Below are 23,399 nucleotides of genomic sequence, written 5' to 3'. Positions count from 1 at the left end.
CTTAAGCTGGATCGAGGACAGACTTTAATAACTGGACCATTTACGTGAGTAAACAAGCACCTTCGAGGAGAAAGGGTGTATTAAGTTCATAGTGTTGCATTATACAAGCCTGTGAGACGACACTGAAGTAACTTTCACAGGTTAAGCTGGGGGGCTCGGGACCTGCATCCCCACGAAAGAGAACCCACCACACGCTTGATGTTTGCAGGTGGTTAATTTATAGAAAATTAAGTGCCGGGGCTCTCGTCAGGAGGCAGTTTGCACCAGCCCATTTCTCCTGTTAGCAATGCCTAACGCCTAAAACAGAACAAACTACTTCTCATGAAAGTGGTCAGAGGATGTGTAAAGGCGAGAGCTGCCGACTTCGGAGCTGGTACCAGGTTCCAGTCTTAGCCTCGGCACCTCTTGTGATTCTGGGCAAATCTCACCGTGCCTACCGTAAATTAATTTACCCTTAACTGGTGCGCATGAAAAGCGCTGGTACTGAGCACCGAAAACCACCGGCTTAAATAAAGCAAGGCTTGAAGGTCGAAAGGGCTGCTAATTACCCTCTAATCTCCCTTCACCCCCGCAACAACGTGGTTCGGCAACAAGCACCCAGTTGAGTAGAACGGCTGGATGAAGCACAGTTATAGACTGGTTTCTGACCCTGCACCGAGTGCCATTAGGCGTAGTAACTGAACACACTGCACCATACACATATCCCAGAGGCCAACATTGAAACCGCAAGGAGGAAGATTTAGTGAAAAGTATAGGAGGATTTCACTTCCTCCTTAACATGCACTGGACGATAAGAAGTTATAAGTGGCCGATGCTAAACTTGCATCATTTTATGCCTAAACAATTGTGAGTCCTCCACCTAAGTTGTAAATGTTGGCTCGAGAACGCACATGCACGCGGCTTCACGTTCGAACAATACTGTTTCCAGTCTTAGGGTTTCATTCAGCAAGTGCATCCTGGGACTTGTAGTTTTCGCTTGCTTTAAAATAGCTAATTGTACTAACATACTCGAAAAAAGGATTTTAAATCGTGCCCCTTTTTGTCCCGTGGCACGGGTGTTCATTGGCTGTCATCAGTGAGTTGGTGCCCCCCCCCCCCACGTGCCCGCCATTGCATGCCCCGTCACGGTGTCTGCGTTTCTCATTGCAAGGGGATTTCCGGTTTCAGTCATACTACCAATGACTGGAAGCACAAATTACGAAATAGTTGCTGTGATATTCCGTCAGTGGGGATTTTTTATATAAAAAGAAAAAGAGTCTGGAGTTCGTTCCTCTTTTAAAGTTCAAGTATTTATAGTACTGTGCATTTCCACTGCACCAAAGGGTGCACTCTGTCACCACAAGTGTGAATATACTCAATGTGTGCACGTAGTTCCCATCAGCGCAGGCTACCCCACGTAACCAATCAATCTTAACCAAACAACACATTCCTGAGCTCTCCCATCCCTCTCTGTTCCAGTGACCATCACTGTCAGCACCAATACCAGACATCAGTTCCAGGCCGACTAATTCATTCACCTATTGGATCACTGCAGCCCCCCCACCCCAGTAACCTGTGTTGGTTGACCCTTTTTAACAAACAACACCTCCAACACCCACTCATAAAGTCACCATTAGGAACAGTGTTATCCTACTCATCCTGATTTTATTCACACCTACACCAATGTCAGCAGCAATACCTCAGTCCCAACTAGTGCAGGGCTCCTTCAGTCATCTGCTTCAGGCTCACCATTTCCTTCCTCTTAGTGCCAGTTCAACCTGCACTCACCAGCACCTCCAACCCTCGTGCAGTTACAGACAGCAACAGTGTTATCCTACTCACCCAAATTGTAATCGCACCCACACCACTGTTTGTAACAATAAGAAACAATACCTAGTGCCGGGCCACCTCATGTATTATCACAAAAACCAGTACACCAGTATCCCGGAGCACCTCAATCTTGCAGCCAACATTAGCAACAGTGTTACCTTAATCCCTATCATTTCAACCACCCTCACATCCCTGCAGCAGAAATACCCCATCACCACTAGCAGCTGCCAAGTTGTCAGTTCAGTCATGGGCAGAGGAGTTGGCCTAACGGCTAGGGTGGTCGACCTCGAATCTGGGGAACTGGGTTCAAGTCTCGGCAATGATGCTGAACATCCTATGATTCTGGGCCAATCACTTCATCTCCCCGTCCCTAACAAAAAGGAATGCGTCCTCATGTAGCACAACTGGCGCTATGTAGAGCACTCTGATACCCGTTTCGGGTCAAGTTTGCGCTATATAAAACTCTGTAAAAAAAATAAAATAAAAATGCGCAACATTTCCTTTCTCAGAGAAAGAGGGATAGGTGGCAGCTGACATTTCAATGTCAGATGTGTTACTCTGCGATTGGCCCTTTATAACAAACTCAAGCAAGTGCTTACCCCCATTCAATACTACTTATGCCGTAAGCTACCCCTGTGACTGCAACATGATTGTCTAGTAATAACCCAAAAGTGTTAAATTATTGCACATCATGCACACAATTTGAGTAGCTCCTTCCTGTAAGCGTCCAATTATCTATAAAATATGTGGCTCTTGGAACTTAGGAGAAAACATAAATGTGGTACTAGGGTTGAGTGACCATTATTTAAGGTTCAGCAAGCGCACTCTGGATTAGTTCCTACACTGAATACCACATCTACACAGAACTTTTTCTCCTACTTCACAATACACATTATGGCTCCTATCCAGCTAGACTGAGCACCCAAGTACATCCCATATCCAACATGGCGCATTCTGAATTATTACCAGTCAAAGTTAGGGACATCTCCCAAACACAAGCAAACTCTAGACTGCTACTTGCCGAACACACACATTGATAGATTAAACCGCCTTACTAATGTGCTGTGGACCAACATTGGCCAATGTCTACCCAAAATGACTTAAGTTCTACTTAAACAAGCGTTTGCAATGCAATAGGCCTCGCATTATTAAAGTTTGAGCTATTGGTGTTGCATTATTTAGCAATGCCAATAGCTCAAACTTTAATAATGCGAGACCTATTGCATTGCAAATGCTTGTTAAATCCTGTGGCTCTGACTAAATGTAGCACACAGATCTAGCTTCGGACCAGCCCCATTAAAGCAAGCAGCCTTTTACTTTATTATGGATATCTTGTTTTATTTCAGTACTATCTCACCCCAGAGCGTGTTTTAATTATTTAATAGACTGCCAAATGTAGATAACCGAAAACGTTTTGTAGCTGCCTGCTTTAATTGGCTTGTCCATGTCGCGTGAGACGAGTGGAAGGTGAAATAACAAAGCGCTTCTGAAATCTCAAGGCGCACCCACCACGGCCTCTGTGATACAATATAATTCTGACTTGGTAGGGACGTGGCTTTTGACAGTTTCAAAAGGTAGGCCCGCCCACCACTGATTCTCTTACAAAATCTCAGCTCCCAAACGCGCCATTGCCTGTGAATGAGCCTGTCAGTCATTGCTCACAGGTGTTTATTCTCGCGCCTACAGACGTAATTGTTTTCGTCGCGAGCCCAAGGCAGTGCGTACCCAGGCCTACGTAAAGCCACGCCTTCTTAGGGCATAGCCCCACCCCTTCCCTAGAAGACAGACAGATCTGTGAATACCTCTGCCAGACCGGCTGTATAACAACCTGTTTCCCCAGGTGCCTTTGGGCGCCAACTCTCATCTCCTGTCAACAACAAGGCCCGAAAGCCGAGGTTATTTTTAGCCTATACAGACTACAAGGCTGCATAATTAGCAGCGTGAAAATTACAGACCTAGTTGGAGGTGATCCCGAAGTTGTGCGCAGAGCAGACCTGTAGGTAGGCCATTGTGTCCCTGGGAGCTGTGCCCAGGGGTGCCAATGCCAGGTATGCGTTCTAGAAGCCGACGTGGGTGTCCCCGGCACCCTTCCAGACCCCAGCCACAACTGGCATTGACGTCAACACACCGCAGACGTCTAGCCGCTCCTAACTTGTTTCCCCAGGTACAACTACAGTTATGTTTGTTTTTTTCATGAGTGCTCAAACGTCACGCATTAAAGGTAGTGTTATAATAAATTCAATGGCATAAAAGTCACCTACCTTGGAAAGGCATATGGCCAGGGCTTTAAGTGGGTCGGGACCCACAAGGCCTCAGCACCGGCAGTTCTTAAGAGCAGGTGCTGAGAGGGGTCCCTATCAGGCTCTTTATTTTTGCCCTCACCACAGGGTGAAAAACAAGTATTAAATCTGTAGCAGTGCCACCCTTCACTCCTTTGACATAACTTCAAAGAGACTGGTTGTAGTACCTTACTTAATGCTCTCATCATTTCAGAAAGGAAGCATTTTCAATATTATCTACAGTGAAGCCATAGTAGTTGCTTATTTACCTTAGGTAACTAATAACCACTGACAAAGCCAATAGTCCTGGCTTGTTGTAGGCATAATGTTACTTATTGTATTGTTTGTCTGGATGCATTGGACAGAAGCAGCAAAATACAGTAGGCACACTATGATAAGCACAGATTTTTTGCTTAGGTGCTTTTAAGCCACGCCCTTAATTATATCGACCCGCCCCTTTGAGAGACCACCCTAGTTTTTTCATGCCACCTAAAGCCCTGTGTAAGGCTGAGTTGGCCTTTCCTGGCCTGCCAATCTGCAATGTACGCATGGGTTAGAATCAGATATTTGAGATAAATTCAGTGGTTTGATTTATTCCTACCTGTTTTGACGTGACGGATATCCCATCCACTGTATTACAAGTGCCTCAGGCTATAATGCCATTGAAATACAACAGCTGGGATATCGTGACGGTGTTTCCTGTCTGCCACACTTTAAATCAGGCGCTTTGTACTGTAGATGTACCTCAATTGCAAGGGAAAGGGGGACATGTTGAGAAGCTTTGGTGCAGTATCAATATGTATTTAATTGAATAGCCCATCACATCTTACTGTTTGTATATTTTCTATATTTATAGTGCCACACAATACCATAAAGGAACTTATGATGCATCCAACACATACCGAGTGTTACTTTAAAACAAAATACACAGATCAAATGCAATTCTTCTGATTAATAATTGATAAAATGCAAATAACTGAACTCTAATAAAGATGAAAATCGCAATCCCCTCAAGGCCATTTTACATGCCACAGTCAGGTATCTCTCCTCACTGAGAAGTTCGATAACAGACTGCTGAAGGAGCTTTGTATATTAGACATCGCAATTAACTTTGTATTCCACAAAGTTAACTGCGATGTCTAATATACAAAGCTCTGCACTTGAACACACTACCTTATTTGGCTAACCTACATAAGCTCTTGGGCAAACTAAGGGGCTCTAGGAGTAGGAACACCCTACTTGTAGAAGCACCTAGATTCAGGACAGCTGAAGCCCAGCACCAATTCTTTTCTTATGCCACAACTTTGTTTTTGGAGCTCTTTGAGTGCAGATCTAAACACCAGGGACCATATTTAAAAAGCCAGTGTTATGTCCTTGCATCACGCAAGGCCATGCAAGGATAACACAAAGGCTTGAGTTATATTTACAAAGCAATGCAAAGCCTGATTTGTTTGGCCTTGCATGGCTTTGTAAAGAAGTATAATGCAAGGCAGCTACTTGCGCTGCGTTACATTGCTTTTCAACTTAGGAGCCACCTATGGATTTTGGCACATTCCCAGATTTACAAAGACTTGGTTGTGTCGTAGTAAGGAGTTCCAGAAGTCTTAGTAGGTTACAGATGATAACTTTATTATTCTTAGATGGTTAGATAGGTTTTCCAGTAGATATGTAATCAAAGCCCCACCAGGAACAGCCTCTCTGCAGCTCAGCCCAGGATCCAACTGACCGTCCAGCTCACAGCATACCACACATTCCAACGACATCCCATTCACACTAACTTTCTACTCAGACTGGCTGAACATCAGAGGCAGAGAAACAGGGAAGATGTAAGGTAGAAACCTTAGATATAATAGACTTGTAAGCCTGTGAATGTGTCAAAATGTTTTCCCAAATGAGGCACAAAAACAATCCTGCCTCGAACACAGACACCCTTGCAAGGGTACCTGCATTGGCGCTAGGCTGCACAGCGTACGCAAGCAAGGAGAGAGCAGAAATACTCTATATCTTTGTAAATATGGAGCATTTCTGCTCTCTTCCTTCCAGCAACTACACTTGCTGCCCAACATTGTGAGAAAGTTTAGTAAATGTGCCACCAAACCTCCATGTACGTCTTTCACACAACGTCTAAAAGCTAACCTGACATAGTCCATCCCCTGTACCGTTTCATACATAGACCCAAGTCCACATTTATTGTTACTGTTAAACTTTATATTTGTGATCGCATTTTTAAACACGCCTAGACACTTATTGGTGCCTGAAACCTGAGTAAAATGGTTATAGAAATAAACATAACCTCCATATCTACAGTCCACAACAAACTGCGACTCTCCCCCTGAAGCTAAGCAGTATGGAAGCAACTGTAGCACATCACAGACTTTAGTAATTTATCAAATGTCATTTTAATCCATGGAAAGCCATGATGGGCAGGAACGGCAAATACTTTTCCCCTAATCGAATTTTCCCTCTGAACCTTTGCCATATGCTATAAAACACAATTTGTATTGCCTCTTGCAGTAAGACAGTATCATCATTAGGGGGAGTCCTAAGTCTATTCTTGCTGTACCTCGCCTTACTCTCTGTGGTATGTACTGCAATAAAGGGATGTGGCCTAATAGCTAGAGCGGTCAACCTCGCAGCTGGGGAACCAGGTTCGATTCTCGTCACAGACGCTCATGATTCAGGGCAAATCACTTAATCTCCCAGTGCCCAACAAAAATGAATGTGTCCGTCTGTAATGCTGCTGGTGCTCATGTAAAGCGCTCTGATACCTTCGGGTCGAGTTCGCGCTATATAAAACTCCAAAAATCAAAAAAATAGTAGTGATGCACACAATGAATGCTATGCATTACTGTCCAGGAATGCTGGCCAGCACTGCTGTACACAATTACACACAACACTCCTAGTACAAAATGAACACACATCTGCTCCATACCCAAAGGTATAAAAAAAGTTCCTAGCGGTGTTGTACAGAATTAAAGTGCAACACAAAAAGATGATGGACGTAATGTTGAACATTGTCAAACATTCATCCCAAGTCACAGATCTGGGTTTAATCCATCATACAACATTAAAGCACAAGAATCCAGCATGCAACCGATGTCCAACAAGTCTGTATAAATTAACCACCTATCCGCAATCTACGCAACTAACGCCCCAGTTCTCAGCTGTGGTGCACTCAATTAGCGTACATCTCTCTCGAACACTGTAAATACAGAAGAACTCTACAAACCATCACTGAACACAAGAAATGACCAGTGACACAGTACACAAATTATGACAACCCACAGAGTACCCAATTAGCTGTCCACTGCGCTACATTCAGTTTCAGGAAGAAGTACTTAAAAGAGTTGTCTATCATATGCACTCTATACAGTCAGGATCTGCAGCAATGTGCAGAACACACAGCCAGAGGCATGGCATGACATTTAGGGCGCTCAGCATTGTGGGAAATCCGTGGAGAGTACAAGTTTGGAACATTGTCGACAGATGAAGCAGAATGTTACACATTTGGAAAGACAGCAGAAACAGAAGGAGAGAGCGCCGGAGGCACCCTGAAGGGACTGCAGGACGGAGAGACCACAGAGGGCGGACAGAGAGGCTGATCAGAGCAGAGACAGTCATCAGGCAGCCATTGAGAAGTACATAGCTGGTTTGCGGATCAGTCGGATTCGCCAAGCGTTTTCTAAAAGTGAACATGACCTATTCCTGAAAAACCTCGTAACTTGCACCTAAGCATTGATTCACAGATGCTTTACAGAAAAAAAATGCATCTAGGTCACCCGATTGCAGCTTGCTGAGAAAAATGTGAACATGCACACAGGGGGCCTGATTTCTAAGGGATAGAACAGTGGAACAAGCATTTGCAATGCAATAGGTCTCGCATTTGTGAGAGTTTAAGCTACTGGCATTGTAAATTACAATGCCCTTTTTTCGTATCTGTTTTGATAATTAACACATAAATAAAAGGCATTGTCATTTACAATGCCAATAGCTCAAACTCTTGCAAATGCGAGACCCTTTTTTATTTTAAAAAAGCGTCCGCCATTGTCTCGGGATGCTTAGAAAGTGAAAGCACGCATGATGCGCTGAATGTTACAGGAAAGCATGTTGTGCCTGCAGGAGGAGAAACTCATTAAAGAAAATAGTGCTTACAGACTAAATAAGATATACAGTGTAACAACAGAAGTAAAAGGGCCAGTCCTCATGGGAGGCTACAAATGAAGACAAGGCTGTACTAAGGAGGGATTAACAAGCTTTTTATGAATCAGAAGTGCGTCATTTATGATGGGCAATGACACTAGCCAATGACAAAAAATGGGCGAAGAGTGGGTGGGGCTTCTATTCCATATTCCAATACAGCATGCCGCAGAGCAGCACATGCTCTGCCCAGGCTCAACCTTAAAAGGGGCGGATCAGGAGAGCGGTTACCGACCTTCTGGGCACATCTTATTTATACAAGTAAAGTAGGAATTTTCAGGTGCATTAACCAAAGTTTTCAATATTGTTTGCAATAGTTTTGGACTGGAGATGCCTAAGTCACTCCTAAAGTTAGCTGGAGCAAAATGGGGTGAAGAGCGACCATCAACTCGCTATTCCCATTCATGGGTTTAGTGGAGTGGGAAGAAGCTTCTTTTGGTGAAAACGAATGAAATAAAAATGAAGGAAAACTTTACTTCATATCCAAGTGACCGTAACAGATTACAGCAAGTAAGTTACATGTGCAGGGGGTAACAGCAATGCGTGTCAGTCTGCTATCTGTGAATTTCAAACATTCGCTGTGGGTCTCCATTTATAAGTAGGCGGTAAGGCACGTACGTGATTGAGAATTAGCAAGAACGTTATATACTGCATACACAAGCAGGACATACACACACATTGAGGAAGTCACAACTTGTTAGAGGGAGGGGTCTCAAAAAACACTTCCCAACAGTACCCTTTATATCGTCAAACCTATTTGACCAATTAACTAGGCCTAAGTACCTCTAATTGTAGTTTCCATTTTTTAATAACAAATCAACCATTGCTGGGAAACTGGCACCTCTGTGACATTTCATGTCAGATCAAAGCAGAGTCTGAGTCTGTTGAAACAAAGTGTAAAGTGCTGGCAAGGTAAAAAAAAATAGGAAATTGGGGAAACTGCATCGCCATTAATTAGGGATAGTCATAGGTAGTAGTTTTTCCTCAACCTTGCAATTTGGACCCATGGCACAGGCCTTGGCAGCCATGTTGTCAGGGCTCGAACAGGGCAGGAACAGACAGTAAAGAGGTCTTTAAAGTGTCATGATTGCTTTCTATGGTTTCTACCCTCTGTAACCTACCCCCTCAGCAGCAGCTGTAGACAGTGGTGGCTCACACAGGAAACGCTGTGAGGCGGTGGGACAGGGCCTGGTGGGGGGGGGAATGGAGTTCAAAATATGACGAGAAACTGGAAAGTAAATAAATGAAACCACATACCTTGCGCTCGCCGCACAGCCGACTCGGCGATGCGGCGAGTGCAAGGTAAGTTATTTTATTTATTTCTTTACTCTCCACATTCCCGTCGTATGACGAACTCCACTGCCCCCCCACACAGCCCGCCTGCTTCACCGCCCCACAGCATTAACTGTGCGAGCCGTCACTGGTTGTAGATTATTCAAATCAAAGGGTAGATTAAAGGGTGACCTTGTGCTATCATCAGGGGGTATGTGGACTTTATGCCCTTTTGTTCTTTCCAACTGACATTTCGCTGCCTGCGATGTAGTGCCAAATTAGACAGAGCTTCATTTGCAGGTGGGGAAATGCCCAAGAGCAGGGTGGAAGGGGTATCTGGCGTACGGGTGGGTGCCATCCTTGTTAAAAAAAAATAGACAGCGGTAATCACCCCAGGACAAACATAGGCATCAGGAGTGAGTTGGAGTTTGTCACACAGTAAAATGTCCATAATTGATAATCAGGGTCCAAGGCTGAGTGATGCCACTAACTGAGGTGGCATAGTGGCCAAAATAACGATGGGCTGGGAGGCAGCCCCAAATAATTGCCAGTGACTGAGATTAATTCAAACATTTCATCCATCACTTTTGTGTACTTCCGCTACTTTATGACATTTTGGTGTGTATGACTTGGATTGGAAACCTCTAGATTTGATTATGGAACGCAACCTCGACCTGAAGGTATTGGACGCTTTGAATGCACGCCAATTAAATTATGTTTAGCAAAATACTTTCTGTGGACTTGGTTGTGGTTTTTGTGCTGTATCGTAGTTGTAACGCTGCATTGTTGCATTAGTTAGTCCATTATAGCTGTAGCCAGGAAGTTGCAGTGTTACAGCTGAATTGTACCTGCAGTGCAGTGGTGTTGGCTTTGCTTGACTTAGACAGATGATAAAGTTGATCATTTGCCGGCCTCTGCACTCTTTAATGCTACAGCGGTCTTCATAGTAACAGTACTTAGCATTCACTTGGCAACAGCCTCCGACAGCTGACAGCTTAAGCGAGACGGATACAGACGATTTTGCATGAATGATGCTAAATCCTCAGCGTAGGCCTGGCTCTGGTACTACAGCAGGGAGAGGAGGAAACAGTGCCTAACATCTGGGGTTGCACTGGCAAAACCTCGTCCAGTCAGTGCTGTGGATAATAACTTGGGTCTGAATAGAGAGATACTCTGACCTGCCTGACCTCTCGTTTTTTTGTTCTGGAGTCTCAGGAATTTTGTGCAGACCTCTGGCTCTCCTGGGAGTGCAGAGAGAAGCAGGTGCCAAATTCAATCCAGGCTTGACAACACACTGCAGTCTCACAGTTCACAGCCTGGGTGCAAGTCAGTTAAAACAAGTGATTTACTTTCACAAGCTCTCTAAAATAGCCAAATATTTCAATTGAAAAATAGAAACAATGTGAGAATGAAAGAGGGAAAAGCAATATTTCTATTTCTATTTCAACTTATATAGCGCGTTATCACCCCAAGGTCTCTAAGCGCTTGTACAGGAGAAAGAGAAACCGCCTCTACAGAAAAAGCTGATGACTTTACAGCCCTCCCCATGCTTCCCGGAAAAGAATGGTTTTTAACATTCGACGGAAAGACAATAAGTTGGGCTCCTTGCGCAGAATCGTTGGTAATTTATTCCACGCTACAGGAAGTAAAGTGGAAAAAGCACGCCCTCCCACGGTGGATAGGCGAAAGCGTGGTTTATTCAAAAGAGTGGCATCAGAGGACCGCAGCGCCCTACCCGGGACATAACTATATAATCTAGTTTTGATGTAACTGGGCGCATTCCCGTCGAGTGCCTTGTGTGTAATACACAGTCCCTTAAACAGTGCCGCTGTCTAACGGGAAGCCAATGCAACTGACGCAGGAGAGGTGAAGCATGAGTTTTCCTAGGCTTCTTAAAGACCAGTCTCGCTGCATCGTTCATGACTGTCTGAAGCCTCTTAAGTTGTTGCTTGGGCAGCCCTATGTACAGCGCATTGCCGTAGTCCAGTCTTCCCAGAATTATGGCTGACGGGCGGCCCAACCATTTTTTGGTCTCTTCTACTAAACAGTGCATGCATTGTCTTTTGCGAGACATATTGTTGGCTTACAGTGAGCTTAGAGTCTACCCAATGCTTATCATTGGCGGGCTTCATTGTCGCTCTCTTCTTGTGTTTGTCCCTCTCCTAAAGCATAGGAGCATTACTTGTGTCCTTCCACTACTCATTATCAGGCGCTACTTTTTTCTTTTTGTTTAAGCACTCAGTGGAAGTGTGTGTGTTTACAAGCTGTCTTCCTAATGTGCTTTTCTTCCCACCTCAATGCTCCATGTTGCCTTCTCTCCGTCTTGCCGATGTGGTTGTCTCCTGCCCGCTACTATTGCTCTCTCACCCACTTACACTTCCTACCCCACTCCATGTTACTCTTTCTGTTAGCTTTCTTCTCTTCTCTCGTCCACAGTGTTGCTTCCTCCCATAGCACCCATGTGTTGCTTCCACTCTGCCCTCCTGTTGCTATTCCTCACCCCATTAATACAATAAGGGGGCATGTGAGGGAAATGTTTATTGACCTGGCATTGTTATGGTCCCTAGAAATACTGAAAAAACAAAATGTAACAATGGGTCAGAAGAAAATTAGTGTAGCTATCAAGGTAACTGTGTGTATATTGACAGGACACAATCCCTGAATCCAAGGTTTTCCTGGTGAAAAATATGTTCCCATCAGATACCCGTCCTGTGCCACCTTACATCATTTGGGATCCTTCACCCGAAGGAAGTGGAATCGAATCCACTGTGGATTAGGTAGATTGTGTCCTAATCGAATGTGAAGGATTTTGTGATGTAAAAATGAAAACTAAGTGGTGGTATCAGGGGGTAATAAAATTAGCAGTGCAGAAAGTGCTCTCTGTAGCGTGTAATAGAGTGAAATTAATATTGGGTAGTGGGAGTGGAAAAAGAGTTTTATTGGGATCCTACCCACACCCAAGGTTAAAAAACAGTGCCAAGTAGTATTAACAAATAACTACTGAGGTCTTTTTCTAGGTCGACATGTTTCTGCAGTTTGTGGTTCACAAGATACCCATCTGCTTCATCAGGACCTTTATGATTAAATGCTACTGCTGATAGACGTGAAAAAAGTGTATAAAATCATATCACCCACGGTCTGGGGAATGAACTCTCCACCTCACCCGGCTACAGCTCAGGTACAGAATGGAGCACCGCTCTGTCCGTCGGTACTCCTCGCCTTCCTCTAGGCTGACAGTGGGTGATATGATTTTATACACTTTTTTCACGTCTATCAGCAGTAGCATTTAATCATAAAGGTCCTGATGAAGCAGATGGGTATCTTGTGAACCACAAACTGCAGAAACATGTCGACCTAGAAAAAGACCTCAGTAGTTATTTGTTAATACTACTTGGCACTGTTTTTTAACCTTGGGTGTGGGTAGGATCCCAATAAAACTCTTTTTCCACTCCCACTACCCAATATTAATTTCACTCTATTACACGCTACAGAGAGCACTTTCTGCACTGCTAATTTTATTACCCCCTGATACCACCACTTAGTTTTCATTTTTACATCACAAAATCCTTCACATTCGATTAGGACACAATCTACCTAATCCACAGTGGATTCGATTCCACTTCCTTCGGGCGAAGGATCCCAAATGATGTAGGGTGGCACAGGACGGGTATCTGATGGGAACATATTTTTCACCAGGAAAACCTTGGATTCAGGGATTGTGTCCTGTCAATATACACACAGTTACCTTGATAGCTACACTAATTTTCTTCTGACCCATTGTTACATTTTGTTTTTTCAGTATTCCTCACCCCAACCACCATGATTCTGCCCCCTGCCCTCCATATGTGTTGGCTAGCCCTACGTTGCTATCCCGCACCCATATTTCTCCCTTTGCGTTTGACTCCCATAAAAACTAGGAATATTTGAATATGCTTCGGCTGGGAGCCAATGACCTTCATGAGTTTTGGATCAACTTCACCACGAAACAAACACAGCTTCTCGACTTTTAAATGAGTGCAACAAGAGGCCTGGGACCTTTAATCGCGGCATGCAGTCTCACAGTGAAGGAAATAAGGCCCTTGTATGTCTTTCACTTAAGTGCACGACTTTCCCCTCTGATGTGTAGCCCGTATGTGCTCCTGCCCTCCCAGAAACATTACAGATTGAGTACCACAAAGGAGCAAAGCCAGCCCTCCTTTCTAAGCTACAAGTTTTAGATTTGTCTTCAAGTACTCCAATGTTTAGGTCTCACCTAAAAGGCAGCTTTTAGCTGTCTGTAGGCACAAGCCTATTTATTGACCACAAAGCTTTAAGTGAGGAAAAAAAAAGGGTGACGTAGGCGGGTCCCTATGTTACTGTGGGTGTGGCTTAAAACATGAGAACTACAATCCTGTGGCTATCACAGCATGCAGCGTGATCATCATTTAGTTGCCTCTTCGAGAGTTTTAGCTACTGTTGCATCCAGACATCACACAGTAACAAACGCGTACGTAAAGTAAGCCAGCCCTATTGACTTTATGAGTGCTTGTTAGCAGTTTGATATAATGAGTAACACCAGTGATTTTGCTGTAAATAATTAGAATTAACAATTATAAATCGTACATACGGGATCATCTCTAATTGCATGCTAGAGAGAGGACAAGGACTGGATGAGCACACGCGGACATTTAATTGTGACTCATCTCACATGAACCACCCAAGCATTCGAAAACCCAATAGATCAGACTTTTTGAGCAGAGGCCTCTTGGCTCTGCCACTACTTAATAAACAATACATAATTGCACTAAAGCAAACAGAGTTTACAAATGTTAACAATTTCAAAGTCTTACAAAAAAATTGTAATGTATATACAGATACATTGCCAAACCATTTGCAAAGACAATAAGTCCCAAAGGAGAGGCTTTGCCAATGCTTGTTGTTGTCTAGTGAACCTTCCATGAAGCCCTTAAAAAGAATTACTAAATACATTACTGAATATATTGCTAAAAAAATCCCTTTACAATGGTCCTAGTCATTGAGGAGGCGTGCGTGTGGGGGAAGATGGTGTCCTTGTATCACAGGGGAAGCCGGCCGGCCTGTGACACCTGAGGGAACCTTGTTCTACCAGGGGTACTTGGTTCTCTCTCCCTCCTGGTTAATTAAAGTTCTTCAGTATACAAGCGGGGGCTTTGATCTAACCAGATCAAAGGAGATCTGTAGCTCCTCTAGCCGACGAGTAAACTAGGCTACAAATGTGAACTATCCTAAAAAAGGCGGTGGTCACTTCCAAGTTAGTCCTGCATGTCGACTTGCAGATCGTCCAATACACGCCCTCCAAGCACACATTCTAAGAGCCTCTTTAAATGTTCTCTTAGGGATCATTTTTCTCTGGTTCACTAGCGGTCATCAACAGATAATCACAAATGACACTGATAATACTTCTAACATCATTTCATGAAATAGTATGAAGGCACTGATACCTTCATACTCTTCAGCCTTCCCAGTGCTTAATTTGAGCCGGTGGTTGTTGGTGCTGGCCCACCGGCATACAATTTTGTGGACCAGCACTTATTTTCGCCTCATCAGACATTGATCATGAGAACTAGCGGGAAAAACACTCAGGGTAGGAAGAGAAAGAGGGGGAAAACGTTGCAAAGGGAGAAAGCAGGCACCTGTACAAGTGAGATAAAGGGGCAGGGAGTGTCTGATAGTGGGTGGAAGAGCCACGAGGTCGATTCACGACTACCCAGCCTTGGCATCCATTTTACCGACGTTTAAAAGCACTGGACGCAGATTTTTGAGCAGAGCTTTGCTCACCGGCATTTATTGTATCAAAAATTAAGCACAGAGTCCCTTCCATAACCCTGGGGATCCAGTTAACTCCAAGAGGTTTGGGAATCTCACACCATATGCCTTAGAGAGGAAGTGCCACCTTTGGTCTGTTACCAGTGACTCTTTGCACACCCACAGATTCTGCCTGGAGATGAAGATGTGGAAAGAAGAAAAATAAATCAATAGGCCTTCTCTGTTCTGCACCCAGGATCTGGAACAAATCCCTGTATCTATTAGGACAGCCCAACTCTTGAAGTAAGCCAAGACTACAAAACCGAGATTGCCTTTGGTTGTTAAATGAAGGTTTGGTTTAGTAAAATTGACGCATCTAGTGCAATTTGTGACTGCTCCCTATTCAATACACCAGGGGCGTAACACAAGGCCCCGCAGCCCCCGCATTGCGGGGGGGCCACGCGAGGGCCACTGGCTCCGGGGGCCCCCAGGGGCCCCTCACGTAACATGCTGCTTGCCGCACTTGCGCACAGCGCACACAGTGACAGTAGTAGGGCTAACTAAAAGGGCTGCCGCTGGCTGAGTGTGACAAAATAAGCAGCGTGGCGTGGGCCCTGGGCCGGCCGGAGTTTGAAATGGTGGCGGCCGCGGCGCCTGGCCGTGGCGCTGGGGGCCCCGACAGGGCCGGGCCCGGGGGGCCCTGCGAGAGTGCGAGTCTCACTGTCAGGCTGACTGGGACTTTCATCTTTTTATGGTGCGGGGCGCGACGCGGGCCGGCCGCCGGGGGCCCCCGGCCGCCGGGGCCCTGGCTGGCCGTCGTCAGTAGTGAGTGAGTGTGAGTGACTTGACTGACTCCTGTGACTGTGAGGGAAGGAAGACGAGGCGGGCGGGCTGGGGGCCCCGGCCCGGCCCCGACTCGAGTGTGATGATAGTCAAGACAAGTCCGAATTTCGGGGGGGGGGGGGGGGGGTCGTGCGGCCGTCTGTCTGTAGACTGTTGCAGGCAGGGGAGGAGGCACCGTGACCGTCCTTGACCGAGGCAGGGGCAGCCAGCAGGGTGGTACACGGCAGTGTGGCAGTGGCAGTGCACGCACGCCACCCACTGATGCAAATAAAATTTATATATCCTAATCCAATGGTGGTGAATCAATCGATGAATCAGGCGGCGCCGGGACGGGGACGGACAGACTGTGGATGCGCGGCGCGCACACACTTGTTTACTCCAGACTTGTCCTTAATTCTTAATTTTATTCTTCTTTCACTTTCGTTTGCGATTTCCGCCGCGTATGCGCGTGCCGGGTGGGGGGGCTGGGGACTGGGTGGGACTGGCTCTGGCTGGCGAGGAGAGGTGACCAATGATGCCCTTACCTCATTACATTTGTCAATGTCAGCACACAAAGCACATGCGCAATCCACAAACACAGGTGTGGCATCAGGGGCCAGGGGCGCGCATAGCCCGCCCACCCCAAGGAGCCAGGCCAAGCAGCCGCCCGGCCCGCCCATAGTCAAGACGACAACTTAGAAGACAACAAGAGATCGATTTAGAACTTCTAGAAGAAGACAAAAGCCAGCCAGGCCCGCTCCGCCCCGCCGGCAGACAGATTGTCCGAAGTAAGTGTCCCTGACCCTGCCGCAGCCACTGCCGTCACCGTCCTGACAGTGACACTGACCTGTTCTGCTAACGTGCTGTGTGGGGCCTAGGCTAAAGGGCCTTATAATCCTGATTTAAATTGCCCTGCCCCGGCGGTCCCTGCCTGTGCCCTGTCACTGTGTCCTGCCTGGCAGCTGGCTAGCTAGCCAACCAGCCGCCTCCTCTGAGTCTGGCCTGGGTGTGGCGCATGGCCGCATCATGCCATTCAGGATGGTGTGTCGTGTGTTGTAGTGTAGAAGAGCGAGCTACACTCCGGACTGGTTGGTAGAAGAACTTTGTTTTTTTAATTGAAAAATCATGGGCAATTAATTCAATGGCGTCGGCGAACGGGGCATATACATGGGCGGGCGGGCGTCTCTGTGTGAGGTGCTGTGGTAGGCAGCGTAGCGGCCCATAAGAGAGGAGAACGTTTGTTACTCTCAAAATGTGGAGGGGAGCAGGCGAGCAGCAGCAGTAGGCCCGGGCTAGGATTGGAACGGAACTACGGAACGGAAGGCAGGGGCCGGGGGTCAGGTGGTGGGTGGGTGTGTTAAGGACTACAAAATCCTACACAATTGCCCTTTTCTGATGTATCACCTGGGTGTGCTCCAACAGTCAATATGTGATTTTGCCTGAATGACTGAAAATCCTTGCTACGTTCCTGGGTGACACCGACATCACCTACAAGCTTAAAAATTCCTTTTCTAACCTGAAACGCAAACCCCTCCACTATCAACTGCTTTCAAAACCCTGTCACCTGCCGGTCTGCACTCGCGTAAAAGGCATTTCTGAACAGACAGGGCCAAGTACACAGGCCACCTGGGACACAGATGGGGTGGGGGCCCCACCCCACAAGAGAAGAGAAGAGACAGGGACAAGGATGGGGTGGGGGCCCCATCCCACAAGAGAAGAGACAGTGACAGGCCCCCACCCGAGAAGAGACAGGGACAAGGATGGGGTGGGGGCCCCACCCCACAAGAGAAGAGAAGGGACAGGGACAAGGATTGGGTGGGGGCCCCAACCCACAAGAGAAGAGATAGTGACAGCCCCCCACCCGAGAAGAGACAGGGACAAGGATAGGGGGGGGGGCCCACCCCACAAGAGAAGAGAAGAGACATGGACAAGGATTGGGTGGGGGCCCCACCCCACAAGAGAAGAGAAGAGACAGGGACAAGGATGGGGTGGGGGCCCCACCCCACAAGAGAAGAGAAGAAACGGGGACAAGGACAAGAGAAGAGAAGAGACAGGGACAAGGATGGGGTGGGGGCCCCACCCCACAAGAGAAGAGAAGAGACAGGGACAAGGATGGGGTGGGGGCCCCATCCCACAAGAGAAGACACAGGGACAGGCCCCCACCCGAGAAGAGACAGGGACAAGGATGGGCTGGGGGCCCCATCCCACAAGAGAAGAGACAGGGACAAGGATGGGGTGGGGGCCCCAGAGACAGCGCTCTCCACTGCTCCTCTGAGGCAGCTCAGAGCCCGGCCCCCACTCTCTCCTCTCCATAAGCAAAGCCCACCCCACAAGAGAAGAGAAGAGACAGGGTGGGACAAGGATGGGGTGGGGGCCCCACCCCACAAGAGAAGAGACAGGGTGGGACAAGGATGGGGTGGGGGCCTCAGAGAGCAAGAGCAGGAGACAGCACAGAGCAGTGCTCTGGACCCTGACAAGGGTGGGAGTGGGGGCCCCTAGAGAGAGCATTCTCCAGGGCAAAGCTCACATGAGAAGGGATGAGGCAGCAAAATGGTGCCCTCAGGTAAGCCATCTAGTTAGAACACACCATGGGCATCCGCAGGAGGGAAGGAGGGGGGCCGAGAAGGGTGCAAGGCAGAGGGGAAAAGGGTGCAAGGCAGAGGGGGAGAAGGATGCAAGGTAGAGAAGGGTGCAAGGCGGAGGGGAGAAGGGTGTAAGGCAGAGGGGAGAAGGGTGCAAGGCAGAGGGGAGAAGGGTGCAAGGTGGAGGGGAGAAGGGTGCAAGGCAGAGAAGAGAAGGGTGCAAGGCAAAGAGGAGAAGGGTGCAAGGAAGAGAGGAGAAGGGTGCAAGGTAGAGAAGGGTGCAAGGCGGAGGGGGAGAAGGGTGCAGGGTAGAGGGGAGAAGGGTGCAAGGCAGAGAGGAGAAGGGTGCAAGACAGAGGGGAGAAGGGTGCAAGGCGGAGGGGAGAAGGGTGCAAGGCGGAGGGGAGAAGGGTGCAAGGCAGAGGGGAGAAGGGTGCAAGGCAGAGGGGATAAGGGTGCAAGGAAGGGAGGATAAGGGTGCAAGGTAGAGAAGGGTGCAAGGCGGAGGGGGAGAAGGGTGCAAGGTGGAGGGGGAGAAGGGTGCAAGGTAGAGGGGAGAAGGGTGCAAGGCAGAGGGGAGAAGGGTGCAAGGAAGAGAGGAGAAGGGTGCAAGGTAGAGAAGGGTGCAAGGCGGAGGGGGAGAAGGGTGCAAGGCAGAGGGGAGAAGGGTGCAAGGCAGAGAGGAGAAGGGTGCAAGGCAGAGAGGAGAAGGGTGAAAGGCAAAGGGGAGAAGGGTGAAAGGCAAAGGGGAGAAGGGTGCAAGGCAAAGGGGAGAAGGGTGCAAGGCAAAGGGGAGAAGGGTGCAAGGCAGAGGGGAGAAGGGTGCAAGGCAGAGGGGGAGAAGGGTGCAAGGCAGAGGGGGAGAAGGGTGCAAGGCAGAGAGGAAAAGGATGCAAGGTAGAGAAGGGTGCAAGGCGGAGGGGGAGAAGGGTGCAAGGTGGAGGGGGAGAAGGGTGCAAGGCAGAGGGGAGAAGGGTGCAAGGCAGAGGGGAGAAGGGTGCAAGGCAGAGAGGAGAAGGGTGCAAGGCAGAGAGGAGAATGGTGGAAAGAAGAGAGGAGAAGGGTGCAAGGTAGAGAAGGGTGCAAGGCGGAGGGGGGAAGGTGTGCAAGGCAGAGAGGAGAAGGGTCAAAGGTAGAGAAGGGTGCAAGGCGGGGGTGGAATAGGGTGCAAGACAGAGAGGAGAAGGGTGCAAGGCAGAGGGGAGTAGGGTGCAAGGCAGAGGGGAGAAGGGTGCAAGGCAGAGGGGAGAAGGGTGCAAGGCAGAGGGGAGAAGGGTGCAAGGCAGAGGGGAGAAGGGTGCAAGGCAGAGGGAGAAGGGTGCAAGGCAGAGGGGAGAAGGGTGCAAGGCAGAGGGGAGAAGGGTGCAAGGCAGAGGGGAGAAGGGTGCAAGGCAGAGGGGAGAAGGGTGCAAGGCAGAGGGAGAATGGTGCAAGGTAGAAAAGGGTGCAAGGTGGAGGTGGACTAGGGTACAAGGGGAGGAGGAGAAGTATGCAAGGGGGAGGGGGAAAGGTGCAAGAAGGAGGGCAAGAAGGGTGCAAGGCAGAGGAGAGAAGGGTGCAAGGGGGATGGTGATGAAGTTAAAAATGTGCCCCCCCTGGAAACATTTCTGCAGACAACCATGGAACACACACTACTTTGTAAGGGAGAGTGGGAGAGAGTGGAGAGAGAGAGAGTGGAGAGAAACAGTGGAGAGAGAGAGTAGCTAGAGAGAGAGAGAGTGGAGAGAGACAGTGGAGAGAGAGTAGACAGTGGAGAGAGAGTGGAGATAGACAGTGGAGAGAAAGAGAGTGGAGAGAGAGTGGAGAGAGCATGGAGAGACACTGGAGAGAGTGGAGAGAGAGAGTGGAGAGAGAGAGAGACAGTGAAGAGAGAGACAGTGAAGAGAGAGACAGTGGAGAGAGCGAGTGGAGAGAGCGAGTGGAGAGAGCGAGTGGAGAGAGCGAGTGGAGAGAGAGAGGGGAGAGACCGAGTGGAGAGAGATAGAGTGGAGAGTGGAGAGAGAGAGAGAGTGGAGAGAGAGAGAGAGTGGAGAGAGAGAGAGTGTGGAGAGAGAGAGAGTGTGGAGAGAGAGAGAGAGAGAGAGAGTGGAGAGAGAGAGAGTGGAGAGAGAGAGAGAGTGGGTGGAGAGAGAGAGAGAGTCGAGAGAGAGAGAGAGTGGTGAGAGAGTGGAGAGTGGAGAGAGAGTGGAGAGTGGAGAGTAGAGAGACAGTGGAGAGAGAGAGAGTGGAGAGAGAGACAGTGGAGGGAGACAGCAGAGAGAGAGTGAGTGGAGAGAGAGTGAGTGGAGAGAGAGTGAGTGGAGAGAGAGTGAGTGGAGAGAGAGAGAGTGGAGAGAGAGAGAGTGGAGAGAGAGTGGCGAGAGAGAGAGTGGAGAGAGAGAGTGGAGAGAGAGAGTGGAGAGAAAGTAGAGAGAGAAGGGGGAGAGGGTGGAGAGAGAGAGTGGAGGGAGACAGTGGAAGGAGACAGTGGAGGGAGACAGTGGAGGGAGACAGTGGAGAGAGAAAGTGGAGAGAGAGACAGCAGAGATAGAGTGGACAGAGTTGAGAGAGAGAATGGAGAGAGAGTAGAGACTGACTGACTCAGACTGAATACCGACTGACCGAGAGACTGACTGACTGAGAAACTGACTAAGAGAGAGAGTGACTGACTGACAGAGAGAGAGAGAGACTGGTTGAGAGTGAGACTGACTGACTGACAGAGACTGACTAAGGTAGAGAGAAACTGACTGAGAAAGAGAGACTGAGAGAGAGAGGCAGAGACTGACTGACAGAGAGATAGACTGATTGACTGTGAGAGAGACTGACTGACTGAGAGAGACTGACTGAGAGAGACTGACTGAGAGAGACTGACTGAGAGAGACTGACAGAGAGAGACTGACTTGGAGAGAGACTGACTTGGAGAGAGACTGACTGAGAGAGAGACTGACTGAGAGAGAGAGAGAGAGAGAGAGACTGACTGACTGGGGTAAAGAGAGAATGACTGACTGAGAGAGACTGACTGACTGACTGGGAGAGAGAGAGGCTGACTGGGAGAGAGAGACTGGCTGACAGAGAGAGATTGACTGACTGAGAGAGATAGACTGACTGACAAAGACTGACAGAGAGGAAAAGAGACTGAGAGACTGACAGAGAAAGAGAGACTGACTAACAGAGAGAGAGACTGACTGACAGAGACTGACTGAGAGAGAGAGACTGACTGACAGAGAGAGACTGACTGACAGAGAGAGACTGACTGACAGAGAGAGACTGACTGACAGAGAGAGAGACTGACTAAGAGAAAAACTGACAGACTGAGAGAGACTGATTGAGAGAGACTGACAGAGAGAGACTGACTGACAGAGAGAGAGACTGAGACTGACAGAGAGAGAGAGACGGACTGACAGAGAGAGAGACTGACTAAGAGAGACTGACTGAGAGAGACTGACTGAGAGAGACTTACTGAGAGAGACTGACAGAGAGAGACTGACTGACAGACAGAGAGAGAGCGAGAGACTGACTGACTGACTGAGAGAGACTGACTAAGAGAGACTGAATGACAGAGAGTAATAGACTGACTGACACAGAGAGAGACTGACTGACAGAGAGGGACTGACAGAGAAAGACAGAGAGAGAGAGAGAGAGAGAGAGAGACTGACTGACTGAGAGTGACTGACTAAGAGAGACTGAATGACAGAGAGATAGACTGACTGACTGAAAGAGAGATACTGACTGACAGAGAGAGAGAGAGAGACTGTGATGGAATTGGGGTCAAAGTGTGTATGAACCTATGCAATGCCTCTCAAGATTGCTATTGTCTAATAAAAATAAAAATGTATTATCAAAATGTGCTCTTTGTAGTTACATCTGCTTTTGAAATACTGCATTGTCGCATTGTCTAATGTTTTTAAACGGAAACGAGAAGGAGCAGTGGATGCACTTTTGTCAAAACTGAACGATAAGTGGGCCCGGTGTTGTATATCATGACAGGAGTCTGCATCAGGAAACCCACCTAAAATTGGGCAAACTTCCCCGGCCTACTGATGGCAGGGGCCCTGTAAGGGATGGACCACCCCCTATCACAGCCTGCTGGCAGACTAAGCCCAACCTTTAACTCCACCATCCAGTGTTACTTATAACGGCTGCATTGGTGACAGTGGCGTAACAATCGCCCGCTTCCGCTGCAGTATGGCGGGTCGCTAGCCTCAGAGCTCTAGACTGGCACGGAGGATGGGAGGGGGGCCCCCTCCATGTAGTTTGCAGGGGGGCCCCCTCATGTTTCGTTACGCCACTGCAATACACGTAACATAAGGCTACATGTTCCAGGCTTCAAAGATAAATGCATGACTAGTCCCATCTCACTGGCCAATACAGGATTTATGAACAGCCAGACTTGTTACTATCTCTTGTGAAACCTGTAGATTTCAGACAATGAAACCCTCCAGCGCCTCAGATATCCAAGAAAGAACAAGTGCAGGGAGGTCCCAGTCCAGATGCATCCGATCAGGCAGCTGTACCAGCCCGTGGCCTGCCCTTCCTGCCAGGCGTGTGCTCCGTCCGTGCGGCTGAGCACAAGAACACACGCAGCAGCGCGAGGCAAGGGCGGCTCCTCCCGCCAAAATATGCTGGCGCTAGGAGGAAAATGCTATGACGTAGGCAGGCGGCGCCCGCCCATGAGTGAAGAAAGGTGCCAGGCAAA

This window comes from Lissotriton vulgaris, chromosome 5 (assembly GCF_964263255.1).
Source record: "Lissotriton vulgaris chromosome 5, aLisVul1.2, whole genome shotgun sequence".
In the NCBI taxonomy this organism is placed as follows: domain Eukaryota; kingdom Metazoa; phylum Chordata; class Amphibia; order Caudata; family Salamandridae; genus Lissotriton; species Lissotriton vulgaris.
The sequence above is the reverse complement of the archived record's forward strand: the minus strand, read 5'-3'. Positions refer to the sequence as shown.